We start from the raw sequence: 19219 nt of genomic DNA on the forward strand, positions 1-19219 counted from the left end.
AGTAATAGGTTTATGGTGATGCAAACCTTCTAAGCCCATACTTGCTGTGGCACCATGGACCTGTATCTCCATGTCTGTGTGTTTCTTCACTCTGTGCTGTAGCATGAAACCCAGGGCAGCGACCGCTGGCCTGCAGTGCCCTCCCCACACCCGTAGGAAGAGGACAGAAGCAGGCAGCTAGCCTTTCCACTGGAGATTTTATTAGCTTATTTCAAGCAGGGCTCAGTGTCCTGCCATGTATTCCTTTCTTTTCTGTGTTCTAATTATAACTTCAAAATCAATTTTTTTTTCATTTCTAAATTCCATTTGGTATCTTGTACCAAAATTTCCTGCAGAGAAAGAATTCAGACTATTGGATAGAAATTTCTTGTCACATTCTCTCACAGATGGTCCAATCTGCTCTGCAGTTCATGCCTGACAGCTAGTTAATCTGGCCATGCAGGAACACGCATTTAAAAATGCAAGTTCTGGATCAGCCTCAGGTAAGCACCCCAGTTACATTCTGAACCCTGAAATTGTAGGTATGCAATGGCACACAAACCACATGTAAAGAGAATGATCCTGCTGCTATAACTTACATGTACTTTTGGAGAGAGATACATATTTGGTACGTATTCAAAGACACGTGAGAAGTGTCTGCCTTTTCAAACTAAGGTATCTGGCATGTTTGGCCATGGTAGTACAAATTAATTAAGATAGACATAGAGCATTCTCTTCTAACTACAGGGGATATGGAAAATATATCAGTCAGTGTTTTGGTTCATTTTATTATTTCAAATCAACAGAAAAGATTTTATTTCCTTTGCTCATTGGAGGGGAACACTTTAATGAGTGATGGTCTACACAGAAATAGAGAGGTACGTAGATGCTCCTCATCTAGTATTAAGGTAATTTGCCACAATCAGCTGTTTATCTGCCGTAGCCTGGGCTGTGTAGCCCTCATCAGGGCTATGGCTGTGGCTGTGGCACCAGAGGGCCCTACAGAATTAGCTGCGCTGGTTCAGGTGTGCCTTTGCAGTCTGACCACACCACCTGGCTCCAGGGAGGTGTTCTACAAACAGGTCAGATGTCTGAAGAGAGACAACCTTGCCCACTGAGTGTGTGGGACACTGGCTACACCTCACCTTCTTCTGTCTCAGGATAAAAGCAATGAGCAGCATAAGAGGGCTGCAGTACCAAGCATTCACAGAGTACTCCTGTACATTCATGGCATATTCCACTGCAAATGCTAGCCTCAGGTAAGAGGCTTTGGGGATTGGAGGGAAATATGCAGAGTTTGGTCACATTTATTTAGTGCTGTGAAATTTTTGGCAATGTTGTTGCTCATTGTATAATCCAGGAAGCCAGCTTGGACTCAGGCCTGCAGGGTTGGCAGTTTTGTGTCAGAAACTGTATCCAAATCGGGTGAAAAGGTGACTAAAATTCTTACACAACCTGAGCTGGTCTTTCATGGTGCCCCTTTAAAGATATAGTTTAGAAGCTTGCCTTATAGCTTACTATTAACTAAACACATATTTGGACAAAAGGAGCATTTTCTCAACATATTTGTGTAGTGTCTAGCACCATGGATCAGACCCTCTAGGAATCACCTATACATGAGCAATAATTAACTGACAATACCAATTCCCCTATTGTTTTGCATGAAACAGGTTGGATAAACCATGAGAATTTCCTATTTTATCAGTGCTGCCAAACTGTTCTTGGTTTCCTCTTGCTCTCTTTTGTAATTTATAATTTTACTTCTTGGACACATTGAAGAATTCAGTCCCTGTCCTGTCCTTAAAGCCCCTGTCCTTAAAAATGTGATGAGTAGTGTTTTGCAGCTATAAGGTATATTGTAGAAGATAACTCTCTAAAATCTAGATGTAACTGGAAATGTTTGGTTTGTTGCAGTACACTAACACAATGCTTTCAAACCTACACCAGTGGCTTAGGGCAATTTCCTAAAATGTTATAAAAGGTGACTGAGAAAAGTGTGCCTGTTCATGATAGGTCTGAATTTGCTATTCATGGACTTTCACCTCCTCTAGAAAACAAGAAAGGGAAGTGGAAGTCCAAAGATTGAAAGACATTGCACTAAACAAAACATTTTCAAAACTGGCAAAGCATTGGATAAATGCTTTAGGCTGTATATTTGTAGGTCACATTCTACTATCTGGTTAAACCATCTTACTACAATGTACTATTTCTAAAATATTACCAAATTACATATATATGTTTCTTGTAATGAACTCTGGGAAGTCTTATTGTGAAAAATGAAATAAGAATGCAAAATATGCTGTGGGGTTTTTGTGTTACTGGTGCATAACACAAATGCATAACTCATTATAATTACAGTAATTTTACTTTGATACAGAAGGCCTAATAAAGATGCACCTTTGCTCAGTACTACGAATCTTTTATCTGAAATATATTTAAAAAGCAATTGGTAACTAAATATTTGTTGGTTTTTTTTCTTTATAGAACCACAGGACCATTTTAATACCCTCAATTTTTTTTATAAAAAGAGGTTATTGTGTTTCTGCCATATTAATTCTTAAAAAAATGTGTCTTCCAGTCTGTTTGTTCCAGATTAGTGAAATTACCATGTGAAATTCTACAAAAGTTATTATACTTCAAATACTCAGGTTTTGTTAATGCAAAAGAGATAAAATGTGAATTCCATTTGCTCTGAAATGATAGTCTCCAAATGGCAGCAAATAAATTCCTCAAAATGCTGCCTCTATTTTTGCCTGTCCATTCCGTATGGTATTTATCAAGAGATAAGTTAACACGAAAATTCAAATGAGTCATTTACTCAAAATTTAAGGCTCAGTATTGAGCAAAACATTTAATGTCACATTTTCCCACTCCTTTTTGCTGCAGAAATAAGAATTCATATCAAGAAATCAGGATGCCAATGTGTTTTTATAGATCATATATCAATGTAAATTTTGAGATGGGTGCAGAATTTTTCCATATTTCTTTTTAGTGAAAAAAAGAAAAGTCTGCTTAAAAGCTTTTAGAAGTGTCCCTAGGGATCCCAGTGAGGTGATGGCAATTTCTGTTATGAATTAATCTTAGAAAATTTCACAGTAGCAAAAATCCTGAACATTTAAAGAAATACGGCAACTTTAAGAACAGTTCTTAAATATTTGGACTAGCATGACCCCAAGTCTGACTTTCAAAGGAACTGAATATTCAGTTTCAAAGGAACCGATTTTAATTGACTTCCAATACCTTTCCTGTGAAAATAATCAATTCCAAAATAATTGGGGGATTGGTAATAGGGTAATTTCCAGAAGAATGACTCTTTAAGAAGGGGTTTAAAGTAATGTATAAACATGTATCACAGAATCATAGAATGGTTTGGGTTGGATGGGACCTTTAAAGATCACCCAGTTCCAACCCCCCTGCCCTGGGCAGGGGCACCTTCCACTAGACCAGGTTGCTCAAAGCCCCATCTAACCTGGCCTTGAACGCTTCCAGGGATGGGGCATCCACGTCTCTGGGCAACCTGTTGCAGTGCCCCACCACCCTCACAGTGAAGAATTTCTTCCTTATGTCTAGTCTAAACCTACCCTCTTTCAGTTTAAAGCCATTACCCCTTGTCCTATCACTACATGCCCTTGTAAAAAGTCCCTCTCCAGCCTTCCTGTAGGCCCCCTTTAGGTACTGGAAGGCTGCTATAAGGTCTCCCTGGAGGCTTCTCTTCTCCAGGCTAAACAACCCCAACTCTCTCAGCCTATCCTCATAGGAGAGGTGCTCCAGCCCCCTGATCATCTTCCTGGCCCTCCTCTGGACCTGCTTGACCAGGTCCATGCCTTTCGTATGTTGGGGCCCCAGAGCTGAATGCAGTACTCCATGCGGGGTCTCATGAGAGTGGAGTAGAAGGGGAGAATCACCTCCCTTGACCTGCTGGTCACAATTCTTTTGATGCAGCCCAGGATGCGATTGGTTTTCTGGGCTGCAAGCGTACATTGCTGGGTCGTGTTGAGCTTCTTGTCAACCAGCATCCCCAAGTCCTTCTCCTTAGGGCCGCTCTCAACCCACTTGTCACCCAGGCTGTATTTGTGCTTGGGATTGCCCCAACCCATGTGCAGAACCTTGCACTAGGCCTTGTTGAGCTTCATGAGGTTTGCATGGGCCCACCTTTAAAGTCTGTCAAGGTCGCTCTGGATGGCATCCCTTCCCTCCAGTTTTATTTTTCCATTTAGACTTAGTCAGAGTTGGTCTAACTTGAAGAACTGGTGTAGTTTCTAGATTCTTTTTGATTTAGCTATAGGTTCTTGATACCCTTTTTCCCTTTTTCAACGCTTTGTTTTATGCATTGTAATACTTGTTCCCTTTGAGAGGAACAAAATACATAATGAAATTAAGTTCTTACCTGGAATTACAGAATATGTGTATCACATTTTAGATTTCATAGCAAAGGATATTGAGGCTGTATCACTGGCAGATGACTACAGCTGTAGTCCTTAGAGAGCCATTAGTACTGATAATGGTGCGTATAACATATAGCCAGTCTTCACTGGGAATTTTGACAGCCTAAGGCAGGCAGGTTTGGACATACAGTATTTTGCTTGTATTTGCTTACATTTTGAGCCATGTATCCCTGTATTTTGCTGATATATTGTCAGGGGAGCTATTAGTCAGGGTTACATGGTGATGATTTCATTTTATAAAACAAAGCAAAACAAAAAAAGAAAGCAAAAGGAATTGCTTTTGGGAGATGATCCCATTACTTAGAAGAAAAAATTACCTGATGTTAAATTAAGTGCTTATCAAAATGAATACAACAGAATATGACAACAAAGAATTTAGATAATAACTTGAAAATAAGGATTTAGACAATATTTCCTCATTCATTCAGTGCATGTGATTGGCTAAGTCAAAGCCATGTAAGCAATTTTATGTTAAACACTTGGCTTTGTAGCGATAGCTACAAGTAATGAATTACATGGCCCAGTTACTATGGACTTGATGATAGCTGACACTGTATAATGTTGGCAGTTTCCTAATGCACAAAATAAGGAAAATTCAAGTATAAAATGTATATGTATACCATCATTTCTGAAACAAAGTGCTTCCCTACAAGTCTGCTTACTTTCACTGGTGCTTATGAATAGGAGTGGTGCTCTTCTATTAAGGAAACTGGGTTTGGATTTTGCCCAGGCAAGTTGGGTGCATTGAGACTAGTGGGTGCAGAGGAGGAACCCCCTTAAAAATCTGACTTTTAAAGACTTGACTCTGTATCACAAGGAATGAACCCAATACGCAGCTGGAGAATTGTGCTAAAATGCTGTACGGCTGGGTGCAGCAAGGCTTCTGTGCTTACTGCTTCTGGGCTGGTGGCACCTCCAGGGCAGGCCCTGGGGATGCAGCTCACAGCACAGCTGATCCCTGACTTTCCAAGTTAGTCAGGACTGTAGAGCTCCGGTCACCTCCTTTCCAAGCAACAGCAAAATGCCATTATGATCCTTTTCTGGAACAGACTGATTCAGGAGGAGAATGACTTTCAGTCCCAGAAGAAAGTGAATAAAATTCCTTAAAAGTTTGGCCTACCTAAGGAGGAATTACTACAATATATATAAGCCATAAATATATTAAAAGTGCATGAGCTGCAGTGGTTAGTATGATGCCTTCTGGGAAATAGGTTTCATTTTTCCATTTCTTTCAAGAATTGTTGTGCTGTTTTGAGTGACAGAAACTTAGTTCTACAGAAAATGGAACTTTTCAAAAGTGAGTAGGTTCTTTTCCCTGTGCAGGCACTCTGGTCACCTGAAGGAATACTGATGGTCCTCCTTTAGAGATGACAAATCAGATGGCCTTTTAAAAATACCCCCAAATAACATTTTTAGTGCACAAGTATTAGGGAATTTTTATGGTAAGCTTTCTAGATTACTATGGTATAACAATTTTAAGTATAGGCAACATAAGCATCACATCTTTTAACTTCAACTGCTAACTTGGAACCAAAAAAAGCATCCTTTGACTACAGTTCTTGGACTTCATTCAGTCAACCTTTGAAGAAACAGAATGTGATTTTCATATAAATCAGGACCAGACTTAAACACATGGGGCAATTTGCATGCTGAATTTGAAGTTAAGATTTGACATAACAAAGGATATTACAAGTAACTATGGTGAAGTTTAAAAAAATCAGTACAAAGCTAAAGTTTATTGCCAGTACTGTTCTTGCAGATCAAAGCTATGCTAATGTGGTCTAGGGTTACTTTAATATTTTGCAGCCTCTCATTCCCTCAGTGCGTGTTTTAAGCATGCATATCACTCACTCACTTTTATAATAAAATAACTTGAAAAAGCCTTCTGCTTTGTATTGGCCTCCTGAGGTAAAAAGTCACAGAGATGTTAAGTCTCACATTGCTTGCTCCAGCTTCATTATGTCTGATGAAAGAAATACCTTGGTCATAGCTCGTAACATGCAGTACTTTCTCAATAACTGCTGTAAGGAAGGACATTTTTAACCTGGATAATGAAATTGTATCCTAGTTATTTCCCTGGTCTTCTTTGTATGATACATATAGGAGGTTGGCAACATATTAACAACAACTGCGCAGCATGATGGAAAGCTTTGAAAAGGAATTTTGTCTTTAGGGATGGATGAGTGGCATCTTTATGGTCTTCCTGAAAGATGTACTGTGCAGCTTTTTATTCTCTGTGCAGGAAGGGGTGTGTGTATATTCTAAATATAATTATGGGTCAGAGTGTAAATGTTAGGCTCTGTGAACTCCATGACTAAAACCAGACCTATCATTTATGTCAGTGGGAAGTTACTGCCAAGATCAAAAGTAGATTATAGGCCTGGCTAAGTCTGCACTCATGCAGCTTGGCTGGTGCAGCAATCTTGATGTGCTACCGTAGCAAAGAGCATGTTACTAATGTGGATGCAGCATATTCCAGGTTGCTGTGAGTGAAAGATGCTCCCTTGAAAAAAAATGTTGCCCATGTAATTGTCTCTGCACTATGGCTTTTGCTTATGCAAATAGTCATGTGTCTTTTGTCCATGTTCATGTCAAGAGTATTTACCAGCTCTGATTCATGATCACAGAAGACTGGCCTTCAGTAAAGGGACTAACAAGGCTAAGCTGAGCCCTTGTCCTAAGCCCTGGTGAAGGGACTGAGCATCCATAAGGTTCTCTATGCCACATGAGGCAGGGATAAAAACAATTACTTACCTGGGACAACCCCAAATAATCCTAGGGCATCCAAATCCCCAGTCAGTCATCAAATTAAGATTGCAAAGGACACTCTTCTTTCTGATCTTTGTTTTGGTAAGGAAGTAGAAAAAGCAGAAAAAGCAGCTCCTAGCAGAAACCTAATTTACCCTAAAACCATTGGATGGAAAGTTCTTGGTCTTCCTCATGGGTATAAGAAAAAATTATTAGTTTAACCAAAATTAGGGCTTTTCAGGGTACACACTACGATATAGTTACTCCAGTTGCTTCATTTTTGCCATACTAGAGCATGGGGTTTATAACTAAGGGATTGCAAGGCATTGAATGTAGAAAAATTGAGAGATGATGAATGCAGAATCTTTGTTACACAAAGAAGTAAAAAGTATTGATCAAAAAAATGCTTTGAGGCAAACCAATTAGGGACTCATTGACAGCAAAATGACCTGCTCATCCATCTTTCAAATGAAATGTAAAACTTAGGTCCACATCATTTGTGGCCATTTTAAACACTTGAACTTTTTAACTGAAGTCTGAATGCTGTTAATTTTGGTCTCCTGGCCAAACTCCAAACCAAGTAATTATTCTACTTACTCCTTTCCTAAATTACAGCAACAGCTTCACTGGGAACAAATGCATTCATAGTTTGCTGACCTAAACTGCTCTTACATTGCTATGCACTATTAACTGTTGCTGCTTTTCAAACCATGGCTGGTTGCATTTCCATGGTGGATTAAATGACCTCTGGATAAAGCATGTATATCTTTAGCTTGATTAAAAGGTTTGGGGACAAAAGGTGCTGTATGTATAAATGTTATCATAGAAAAAAATTTTACACCTAGAACATGCAGGCATTGAAGTGCGTTCACTGAACAGGGGAAACTGTTGGTATTTGGTGAGGTAGCTGGATGAAGGACAGACTATTTGGGAACAGAGGGTGTATGCTCATGGCCTGGGAAGCTGGTGGCTGCTGATTATCATGAAAAAGGTACTTTCACTGAGAAGCAAATCGCAAAATTACAGAGCAAAATGGGAAGCAAAGGGAGAGTGGAGGTTTACTAGAAACAGGAGGCTCAGTACTTTGTGGATACCTGTTTCTGTATAATGAGGCTAGCTACCGGGATGCACTTTGGGTTTTTTTCCAGAAGCGAAGGAGATAAAATTGTTGAGAAGTCTGATAAACTATTCCAGAAATTCTATGCATGGTTTCTTAAGGTTCTATATTTTGTTCTAATTATGTTATAGCTTCTTTTAAAAAGGTCCATACTCTGCCTGAAAGATGAGGGAAAGCCTGAAACAGCATAATATATGAGCAAGAGGCTTTTACAGGCTTTCTCTTCCTACTGTGCTGTTTAGCTACAGCGTCATCCTTGGTTTCCAGTGCTCTGGTCATTGTATAGCATCTGAACTACTTGCCTGGAATATTTTTAAGCTTAGATGCTCATCTGCACAGCTGTTTCTAAAAAAATGGAATAGTCTAAACACAAACAGTGAAATGAAAAAGTTATTTATGTGAACTTGTTCTTGTTGTGGGAGAGCCACATGGCAAGAAAGCACTCTTATCTAATTCACAGAATGGTTACAGTGGCAGCAAGGAACAAATTTTAACCTAAAGGCCTTGGCTTTCATTAACCTTTGTCTCTGTGTTGCAAGTAGAAGCATTATCTGATCTTTTCATATAGCCTGAAAGCAGACTATGCTGTAGAGCTGGAGAATTTTCTTTCTGTAGATAACTTGAGTTTAGCAAGTACAAAGCCGAGCTGCACTCCCTAAGTTTAAGCAGCTTCTTTCTCCCTCACTGGTTAGCAGATTTATAGTCAGGAAAAATCAGAAATTTATTTCCAGCACCAAAGCTATTACTAAATATATTTTTACATGCCTAGAAGTCAAATCAGTACTTAGCAAAACTGAGAAGATACAACCTTCTACAGAGAGCTGGCGAGGTCTTGACCCAGTAATGAAGTCCAGTGGCACAGACAGTCCAGGCTCTTGTGCAGCTCCCCACCATCTCTGAGTGAGTGGCTATATCACATCTGTGCTGAGGAGTACCACTGACTTGGTCAGGACCCAAGTGGGAGACTGTCTGGGTGCAAATGTTTATCAGCAGTAATAGTGTGGTAGTTTGAGCTCCACAGTTTCTTTCTACCTCAGTGAATGTGGCTGCCATCTCCAAACTACAGCTAGTGGTTTGAGCATTAGCCTTTTGGCCATGGAATTGTGAAGTGTAGCATAAACCTATGGGGAAGTGCAGTATTCAGAGAACAACAAAAATATATATGGATTTTAAAGTATTATATGGTTTGGAATAAAGGTGCTATATTTGGTGTGCTATGTTCAGGTGTTCACGGTGAACTTGGACATGACTATTCAGTATCTGTCAGTTGTTGTGTGACTGGTACCAGAACTCTAAATCCCTACAGTTTTTCTTTCCTAACATTGAAGCATTTATACCAGAAGTGTTCAGTTCATTAGTTGTTATCTGAAATTATTATCATGCTTCTATACATTGGTAGGATTTATTCTTAGTGCTGTTAGGATGTATTGGTGCTCTTTCTTTTTTATTTTCTCTCTTATGTAACTGTACTGAAAGTACAATGTTCTTTACAAATAGGAAAGTATCAATTCCCTCCAGAAGGTCAAAGTTTGTCATCAAGGGAAAGAACAAAAAAAAATCATATTGTGCACATTACCAGTCAAAGGGCCTGCTGACCATTGTGGATGGTTTCCTAATCCCTACCATACCAAAAAAAAAAAAAAAAAAAAAAGCATTTAGAGAAATTGAAGCATCTTTGAACAGTCTGCTATGAGTAAAATGGGTTCATTTTGCAAAGAACTTTATTTACTATGAATAATTTGATGAGCTTTATTTAATTGGCAGACACAACAATAACCAATCATATCACATTTCTCACAGGCTCTGAATCATGAATGTTAGAGCCCTTTTGCACTGTTAAATGGTTGCTAGTTTTCCTCTTTCAAATCTGTTTTAGTCAATCTTGCCAAGTATTCATTCACTGATGTTATAACATGATGTTGAATATTTCAAATTACAAAACAGCTTTAGGATGGTGCCTGAACAGCATTTAGCTCTCTCTCATTTTGGATTTTTTTCCTTTGTATATCATGTACAGAACTTTAAAAGAAAACAGAGAAATCTATTATTAAAAGAAAAAGGGAAACACAGTGACTACACCGTTAACAATTTCAGCAGAATTACAGATTCTCATTTGGATTTCAGTAGTGTATAGACATCTAAATCACTTAGGAAAATCAGCATTTTTTTTATCCAAACAGAAACAATACATAGCCTTTTCCTTCCTTTCAATAATACTCCATTCACTGATGTTAAATTATATTGGAGAACCTATTAAAAACTAAGTAAAATTTACATGTCAGCTATTCTCATTCTGACGTAGTAGATAATGGAACCTCAACACTGCAATATTTGGGTCCCAGGATGAGTCAATTCTTTTTTTCTTGAAGGACCAGCCCTGGATATTAAGAATAACAGCTGATTCTTAAACCTCTCATATGAACCAATTAGTCTTTTCACTAATATTCTCATTCATAAGTAACAACGGATCTTATGCTGATTTTAAGCCTTCATTCTAACATCTCTGTAAAAAAGCAACTTAGTAAAATAACTTCAGTCTGAACAGAATTCAGACCACAATGTACTTATTATATAAAAAACCCATGTGCTTACCCAACTTCGCCTTACTTGATGATATGTTCCAGTTTGGCATAAACTATTTTGTAAAATGAAAATTGAAAGAAGATGTTAATGAAGATTCCCTCCTTAGAAACAGTGGATAGATATCACAAGCAAATATTTCTCAATTTTCTATCCTCTTCAACAGAAGGCACAACTCTGTCACATATTTGAATGACTGCTTTTTCAAAATTGGCATGTTCTTCAAAATACTGCTAAATAAGATCATTGTGTACAACATCCTTGTGCCAAAATACACAAAATACACTATATAAGTAAGTCACATATGCATTTAGGCATCCAGGACAGGATCTCAGAATTGGCTTTTTTTAACTGTAAAATAACAAGCCTCTGCTACGAGCTAAATGCTATTCTGTCTGTGAGACAACCATAACATTTGTTTACCCAAACTCAGCAGAACTGTTTCTCTCAAATTATAGCAAACTATCAGAGGCAGAAGAGAAGACAGAAAAGATTTAGGCCCAGATCTTGGCCATTTTTAAGTCAAAGGCTGGTCTGTCATTCCCTAAAAGAGACCAGTATTTTGCCTATAATGAGCAGTTACTATGAAGCCAGCGTTATGGCCGAATGAAAGAATAAGGAATTGTGTATGAGCAAGATCAGATTTCCTGTTATGACAAAGGATGCCTAAGCTCATGTGCAGATAAAAATGTGCACAGTGGTCTTCTACATGCTGGATCTCGTACAGGAAAACAGGTCCCTGTAACAATATATGAATTTTGAAGGAAATAGAAATAAAAATGAAGCCCTAACATGGGGTTTAATTGATCAGATACAGGGACAAATACAAAACAACTGTTCAAGGAAAAGTTTATATGATATACAGAAGCAGTTAGTGGGCTTCTTATCTTACCATCAGTTGTGACTGAGAATATTGTAAGTCTGTTTTGCAGTATTTCATGAAGGAATACGCTGAAAAGCATAATTTTGTGGAAGCAGATCAACCTGGGTTTTGGATAGAAAGGTTCTACCTCATTAATTTTCTTGCTTTCATCAAGGATACAGTGTCACAGCTGTGGCTGGCATGGATGATACAGGGGATGTAATGCAGCACATGTTGAAACAGAAGAAGATGTTTCTGTGCTTTAACAAGAATTGCACAGCAGGAGAAAAAGCATGTAATGGATGAAAATCCATCTTTGAACAGGATACTGAGTGTGATTATTAGGAAATGGTACTTTTCCTTAAGGATCTGAGAAAGACCTCTTGTTTATCACTGCATCTAACTACATAGGATGGCAATACCAATTTTAAAATAATCAATTGCTTATGAAGCCAAAACTGAAGGTAAAGAAATTGCAGAATAGTGCAACTATGACCTAGGAGACTTATCTTTTAAGATTATAGTGGAGCTAAATGATCAGTCAAGTACAATGCATACAAACTTAAATTAATACTCTAAAGTTTACATAAGTACGTACTGTATGTATTAAGAGCATGTTCACAGTAAAACTTAGCTAGAGGATTTTAAGAATTCTGGCTGCTTTCTTCTTGAAAAAAACACTTGAACAGCTGTCCCAGTGAGTTAGAGAAATGAACCCTACAGAGGGTTTGAGGGGAAAAGGTGCTTAGCTGAGAGTTTCTGAAGAATATATTTCCTAGCCTAGGGAAATGATATGAAAATGATGCTTGGCTAAGACAAGGACATTGCTCTTGTTTGCTTTCCCAGGGGAATTTGCCTTTTGGTTTAGATGAGGACATGGACATTTAACCACAGTTCTGGAGACTTTGCTCCAACACAAAATGTTCACCTCTCCAAATTGCAGGCCTGGCGTACCACTTTCCATATCTCTTACAGTTTCCCTCCTGTTAGGAGCCAAATCACTGTATGTTTGCAGAACAAAGTACACTGAAGTCTCAATCTCTGAGGCACTTTGAAGCCACAGCTCTCTAGCAAAGAGAATATTCACAGCAGGTGAGAAGGAAATAAAATGTGAGGAGGGAGAAAAGACAGAGAAAAAAAGAGGAGGCTGAACAGAAGTGTTAAACTTTCATCTCTAGTTTGTGGGATAAATGCAGGCCACTCAGTGGACACAGCTCTACCTCTCCAGATTTCATGAAGAGGCAGGAAACTCAGGTTTACAGTTTAATTCATATCCCTGGATTTTACTCCCCCCCACACTGCCCTCGTGTGGTCTTAGTTCCAGGACAAAAAATGTGCTAGAAGCACAAAAAAATGACACTTGGGGTTTTGGAGTAGTGTGAAGCCAGTCACATCAGATTTTGGACCTGATTAGGTGCTTAATTCAGGATGTTTTAACCCATCCTACTGTTCTGGGCTAAAATCTCACACCGAAGATTAGAATCTGTTTCATCTGATCAGAACAGTGGTTCTTAATCTGATTGTCAGCCCCTGTGCTCTGAGAGCAGGCTTTACTATGATCTAAATGCCGGTTTCTTACCCTATTTTAGCCTCTGGGTTGATATCTCCTGGTTTGTTGTGTGGCTTGTGTGAAATGAGTTGGTGGTTCCAGTTCTATGCATAGGAGGTGGGTGGTTATGTCATGAAAATCAATCTCCAAGCAAATGGCATGATTAGCACAATCAGATCTCTGAAACAGAGAGGTGAAGGCTTTGGGGGTAGTGGGACTGCACCACTTTCACTCAGACTGAGACTCCTACATCCGAGTCATTAGTTAATGAAGTTCAAAATCCCCCTAACCATAGAATATGCTGAATATGTTTCACTGATCTACAGAAGAGTTTTGGTCTCTTAACACTCATGTCCTTTCACAGCTCTAAACTGTCTAGAAGTGAAAAGGAAATTCCATGAGACTGGCAGGAGGCAAATGTTTATTTTACCATTGCCCATCAGTCACTATAGGGTGATTTTGTGCTCCCCCTCACCCCCAGCGATGTCTGAACAAGATCTGACTAGAGCCACTTGGAGCCAACCAGTTGTGGCTGTGTGTAGTGTTGCAGGCTATTTTCCTCTCTTAAAAAGATAGGATTACCTCACTCTCAGTCACGTCGTCTTCCTGCCATGTGCTCTTTACTGTATTGCACCCGACTGCTGCCGAAGTAAGGACCACACTTTCCAAGGTTCCAGGGCTCATTTTGTCTGTGGTATAGGCAAATGTAACTCTAATACAGCCAGCGGCAATGCGCTGGCTTAAGCTGAATGTGGCCTATAAATATTTCTACACCAGTGATTTGCTGGGCAGTGTTTTACTTTAACTGCTGCCTTAACTAACACTGAAATGCAGGATGGAGAGGGCACTCAGCCAGAGCTCTGGGCTTTCTTCCTGGCTCGGCCATGGTCATGCTCCATGTGTTCTGCTGTCTGTCACATGGGAATGGGAATGCTGAAATTCTCTTGTAAAGTGCTTATATAGCTACAATGCACTATGTAAGAATTAACTGTTATTACCGTAGACTTTGGAAGCCAAATTTTGTCCTTTCCATGCATTCATATATAATCGAATTTCCGTAAGCCTGTCTGAAGAAATTATCTGATGTCCCACCATCAAAACAAAACAGGAGAGAACAGATCTAGGCAACAGCAGGTCTTAGCAACCGTTTCACACCAAGCCCTCCTAGAAGTGAACTGATGGAAGTTCATTTCTGTGTGATTTGAAGAAAAATCTCAAGAGAAGCAATGGATAAAAGAAACAAGTGTTGTGGAACTGAATATGATGAGGCCTGTTGGGCCATGTGACCTTGGCTGTCTCCTTGAATCCTTTTCTTCTTGTTAGTGAATGCCCCTTTCCTTCAGTTCAGGCACTCTTCTGTTTAGGCAAACACGAATAACAGCTATGTATTTTTGGTCTAAGGGAGACAACAAAGAAAGCAGAAAGAACAGAAGTAACTTTTCCATGAGAAACCACAGTCTGATCTTTAACAGGCTGTAGCAATTCTGAGAACAAAATGGCCTCTGCTAACAGGCAGAGTTCTTAGAGCTTTACAGGAGAGAAAAGGCATGGTGATTTTGTGTCAACACACCTTGTGCTCTGACTTCCCTATTTAAGAAAAGGCGAAGGGTGCTAGTAGAATATGTGAGAGCAATAATAATAATAATAGAAATTAGTAACAGAATATGAATAAAATTCCTTTTCAGTTATGAGTCATGATTTCTCAACAGTGCATCCATTATAGAATAAAATACTATCCAACATACCCTGATTGTCAGTATTCAGGGCCTAATTAATCACTGAGGAAACATTTTAATAGTCATAAAAAATAAGGTACCATTATTTGAAGATGATCTGATAATGACTGGTTTGTGGAAACAAGGTTGGATTTTGGCAACTCCCTCCAAAAAGAATTCCAACCTGGACAGAATATGATTTGCAAATAGCAATGATCTGTAATTTCCAATTGTATCAGAAAAGAAGGCATCTGAAATACATGGCTGTGAAAACAGAGAATTTACAGCTCTTCTTCTATTTGTTCTCCCTAATTTTCTGCAAATTTCCCATGTTGGAACCAGTGCTTCCCATTGTTGGCCCCAGTCCCTTTTCCCACTAGCACTCTCAGATGTTCCTTATTGTCTCCTTCTATGCTAAATTATATGCAGATTGCCACAGGTGATTCTAGCATCCTTGATCACAGTGATCAACAAATACAAAAGTGGATTAGCAAAGGTTAGCAATTAACTGGACACAGAAACATATGGAGAGAGCAGGTAGCAGGATAACTGCCCTGCTCAGTGAACATGAGATTTTGCAGCTAAACTATGCAATGAATAAGTTATCATTGTAGAAGCTACATTTTGTTCATCACTTGTGGCAATAATCTGGTGGCAGGAAGATGAAGAATCTGCCGTTTGTTTTGGGGGTTACCTAGAATTTATAAGTATTTGTGGATTGGTTTTGCTTTATGTTGTAGTTTCTTAGGTGAAGTGTGTAAATGTGTATGTACCTTTATTCCCTAGAGATGGCCATTATTCTTGCTCCTCTCCTCCCTCCCACAAGCCACCATCAATGAAAATGATCAATTCTAATGAAAGAACTCAACTACCACATATTAATTTTAGATAGCACCTCAGATATACTGGCAAATTAGATTCCTGTAGATCCACTGTGCATATTAACATTGTGCTAAAGCCCATCTTTATTGTATCTGGACACTGTTCTGTGCTATAAGAACCCTGACAGCAAAGCTTTTGACTAAATCCACAACAAAGCTCTGTTTAACAGTCAGCAATCTGATCTCCATTATCTTCTTGGACTGTTCCTTTGAGTTGTCCCTGGAAGTTTTATTGCAACTATTTGGACCTAAACTAGAGATCAGAGTGGAAAAGAGAATTTGAGAAGGCAGAAGGGGCAAAGAAGGATTGCTACTTTTATTTATAACAGAAGGCATTTTAGTGTGTGCTCAGAAAGGAAAGGGAACAATTTAAAATCCAGCCTTTCAAGATGCAGCTTTTCATGTTATTTGAAATTTGGATCATACTTCAGTGTATTTCTATTGCAGTCCATCCCACACTTTTAAAAGAACAGTAAATTGCCACATCACATTCTGACTATGCAGGGGGGGAAGATTTTCTGATGCTCTGTCCCAGTCCTACAACAAATAAAGAAGCCAGGGCACAAACTCACTTTTAGCTGCAGACTTGTTATAGTCTCTTTTCCTATCTCTCAAAGCAGACTCTGTTGTTGGGTGAAGGTTAGAGTACCCAAGCATGTGATCCTACTAACCTATTCTCCACCAGTGAGATGATGAATTTGCAGGACAGAAAATGTCCCAAAACACTTTACCTTTTGGACTGTGGGCCAAATTTTGCTTGATCTCCCTGATGTGAGTCAGAAATGGCTCAGTTACAATAGTGTAAATTGGATAAGCCCTATTGGCCTCAGTGGGATGGCTGAATTTGGCCCGTTGCTTTACAACTGTGTTATTAAAACAGTCAATCTTCTGGCTGCAAGGAATAATATAAAAAAATTAAAATTTACATATGTTGGGATGTGCTCTGGATAGCATTGTAACAGGATAGAATATCAGACTTAATCTTGTTTTGTACTACAGTGCTGACAACATAAGTGTGGCAGCACTGGAGAAAAAAGCAACCTCCTCATTATTCTCAGTGCATTTTGCAGCACACCAAGGCATCTGGGCAAGGAGAGTCTCAGAACCATGGCAGGTCTGGAAAAAATTGACTGAAATGAGGTGTAAAGATGAATAAAGAATGATTTCCTTGTTTTAGCTTGAAGAGGAAAGTATTTTTTTTTCAAAAAGCAGGAAGATAAATTGGAAAGATTTGCATCTAATGTGAATGGTTCAATGTATCTCAAATTAACAGAAAAAATACATCAAAATTTATGATGAATGATATGTCTGCTTGGTCCTGTTCTCATTACACATACATCTGAAGTGGAACCAATGCCATTTATGAATAATTTAATTAAAATAATGACAAGTATTATTTTTGTAGCATACAAAACTGTAACATTAATTTAATAAGGCTGAGAATCATGAAATGCAATCTTAATTACTAGAAACTAGAATAATCAGCTGAACTGAGGCAGATGAGACAATTAACTCTTTAGAAAGGAGTTTACAGCTGCTAGGGTGGAACTAACATCCTAAGAGAGCTAGCATAGTTATCACTTTGAAGTGCACAATGTTTTGGAATAAACCGTAAAAGCAACAGACGATCTCTTCATTCTGCATGTCTTTTGAATATTCTACAGCCCTTATAATTTCTCCCAACATTTTATGTTTCCGTTGTCTGCCAGCCCCAGGGCTTAGTAATAAGTCTCCACACCAGCTGTCTTTCATAGTGGTGGCTAAGCTGTCATCAGGTGAAAGTACAGGCTAGATGATACCCGTGGATCATTGCAGACATTTGTGTCGTGTTATCCCTCTCCTGTCTCTAACTATCAAGGTCTGCTTAATAATGAGTAAAGTTTCTTGCATCTTGCACTCTCCTGGGAGGAACTTCACTGGCTTGCCAGGTAGAAACCTACTTCTGATTTCCCGACTGTCCTCTACTTTACGTTGCGGACATATTTTATAGCTGCTTCTCTGCCCAGGTTTTTACCCCTCACCTAATGTACTTAAAGAAAATAAGCATACTCTTTGTATTACCAGGATAAGCAAAGTTGTTAGAGCCTCCTCTTGTAAGATGGACTCACCTTTCCCCTGATTATTACTTCTAGTTTGATTTCAACTTTCTTTAATATTGGTACCAAAATTGTGCAAAGCTTTCTGTCTGGCTGTAAGGGAGAATGCTTTTCAAACTGGGTCACCCTCTGCAAGGGTGAACTTTTAGTCCAAGTTCAAAGACAAAAGCATCAGAAAGCTGAGAGTTATCATCCTGAGGATAAAATATATGGAGCTTTTAAACCATAAACACTGTGTTTGACAGCATCTCTGTTACTTACAGCAGGCCAAAATGACATCATCTGCTCTGCAAGTAGCACTGCTTTTTTTTGCAGTGTGTTCATTCTTCTGCTTTTCATTCTCTGGTGCCTCATTCCTGATTCATTGTATGAACTGAGCAAAAGAAGAATGGGAACTGGTAGCTGAGGCTTCATGTTTTTCTTCCAAAGTCACCGCACACTCTCATCAGCCATGCTGCCCCTGCACACTGAGGGCCAAGCGTTTCCCAGTTTTGTAGTTCTGTGAGTTGCAACAGAATTACAAAACAAGCAAAAGTGTGATTCTGTGAAGCTAAAATTCTGATCACAAATGACAAGTGTGATAGACAAATTTAGATGACATTTACACTTTCTGAATAAAGGGGGTGATTTAACCTTTGCCACAGTGTTTTAAGAGCTCAGATTTTGGAATATGGAACAACCATAATAATTAAATTAGGTAAAAAATTCATCAGCATCACCAGTTCTTATTTAAAAGTATTTAAAATGGGAACGAAATTAAGAAGTTTTCTACTAACACTAATAAAACTCACAGACTAGGAAAAAAAAAATCTTAATAAAGTGACATCTAGTGGCTACACAGCGACATGACTGAAACTCCAAGTGAGGTTGGCCCCAGAGCAAGACTCTGCACAGCCTGTGAAGTTCAAGCCAATACAGGTGCGGCAATAAAAGCAAATGCTATGTAATTTTGAAGGGAAAATACCTGAACGTGGCTTTTTAAAAACTCTGCTGGTAGCTGGCACTTGTCTGTCAGAGAACAGTGTATCCCTGGAACACAGGGCAAGTCATGTTCTAACAAGAAGTGGGTCCCACTGCAGTCTGTGCAATATTAAATTTTACATCAATAGGCAAGGATTTCTGACCCTAAATTTTAATTCCAGATTTAATACTGACAAACTGTGTGAACATAATTCCTCTTGGCTTAAGTTTCTCTATCTGCAAACTAGGGACAATACAGGGAAAATTTTTGTTTTAGCGTGGCTTTC

This window comes from Haliaeetus albicilla, chromosome 12 (genome assembly GCF_947461875.1).
Source record: "Haliaeetus albicilla chromosome 12, bHalAlb1.1, whole genome shotgun sequence".
Taxonomy (NCBI): domain Eukaryota; kingdom Metazoa; phylum Chordata; class Aves; order Accipitriformes; family Accipitridae; genus Haliaeetus; species Haliaeetus albicilla.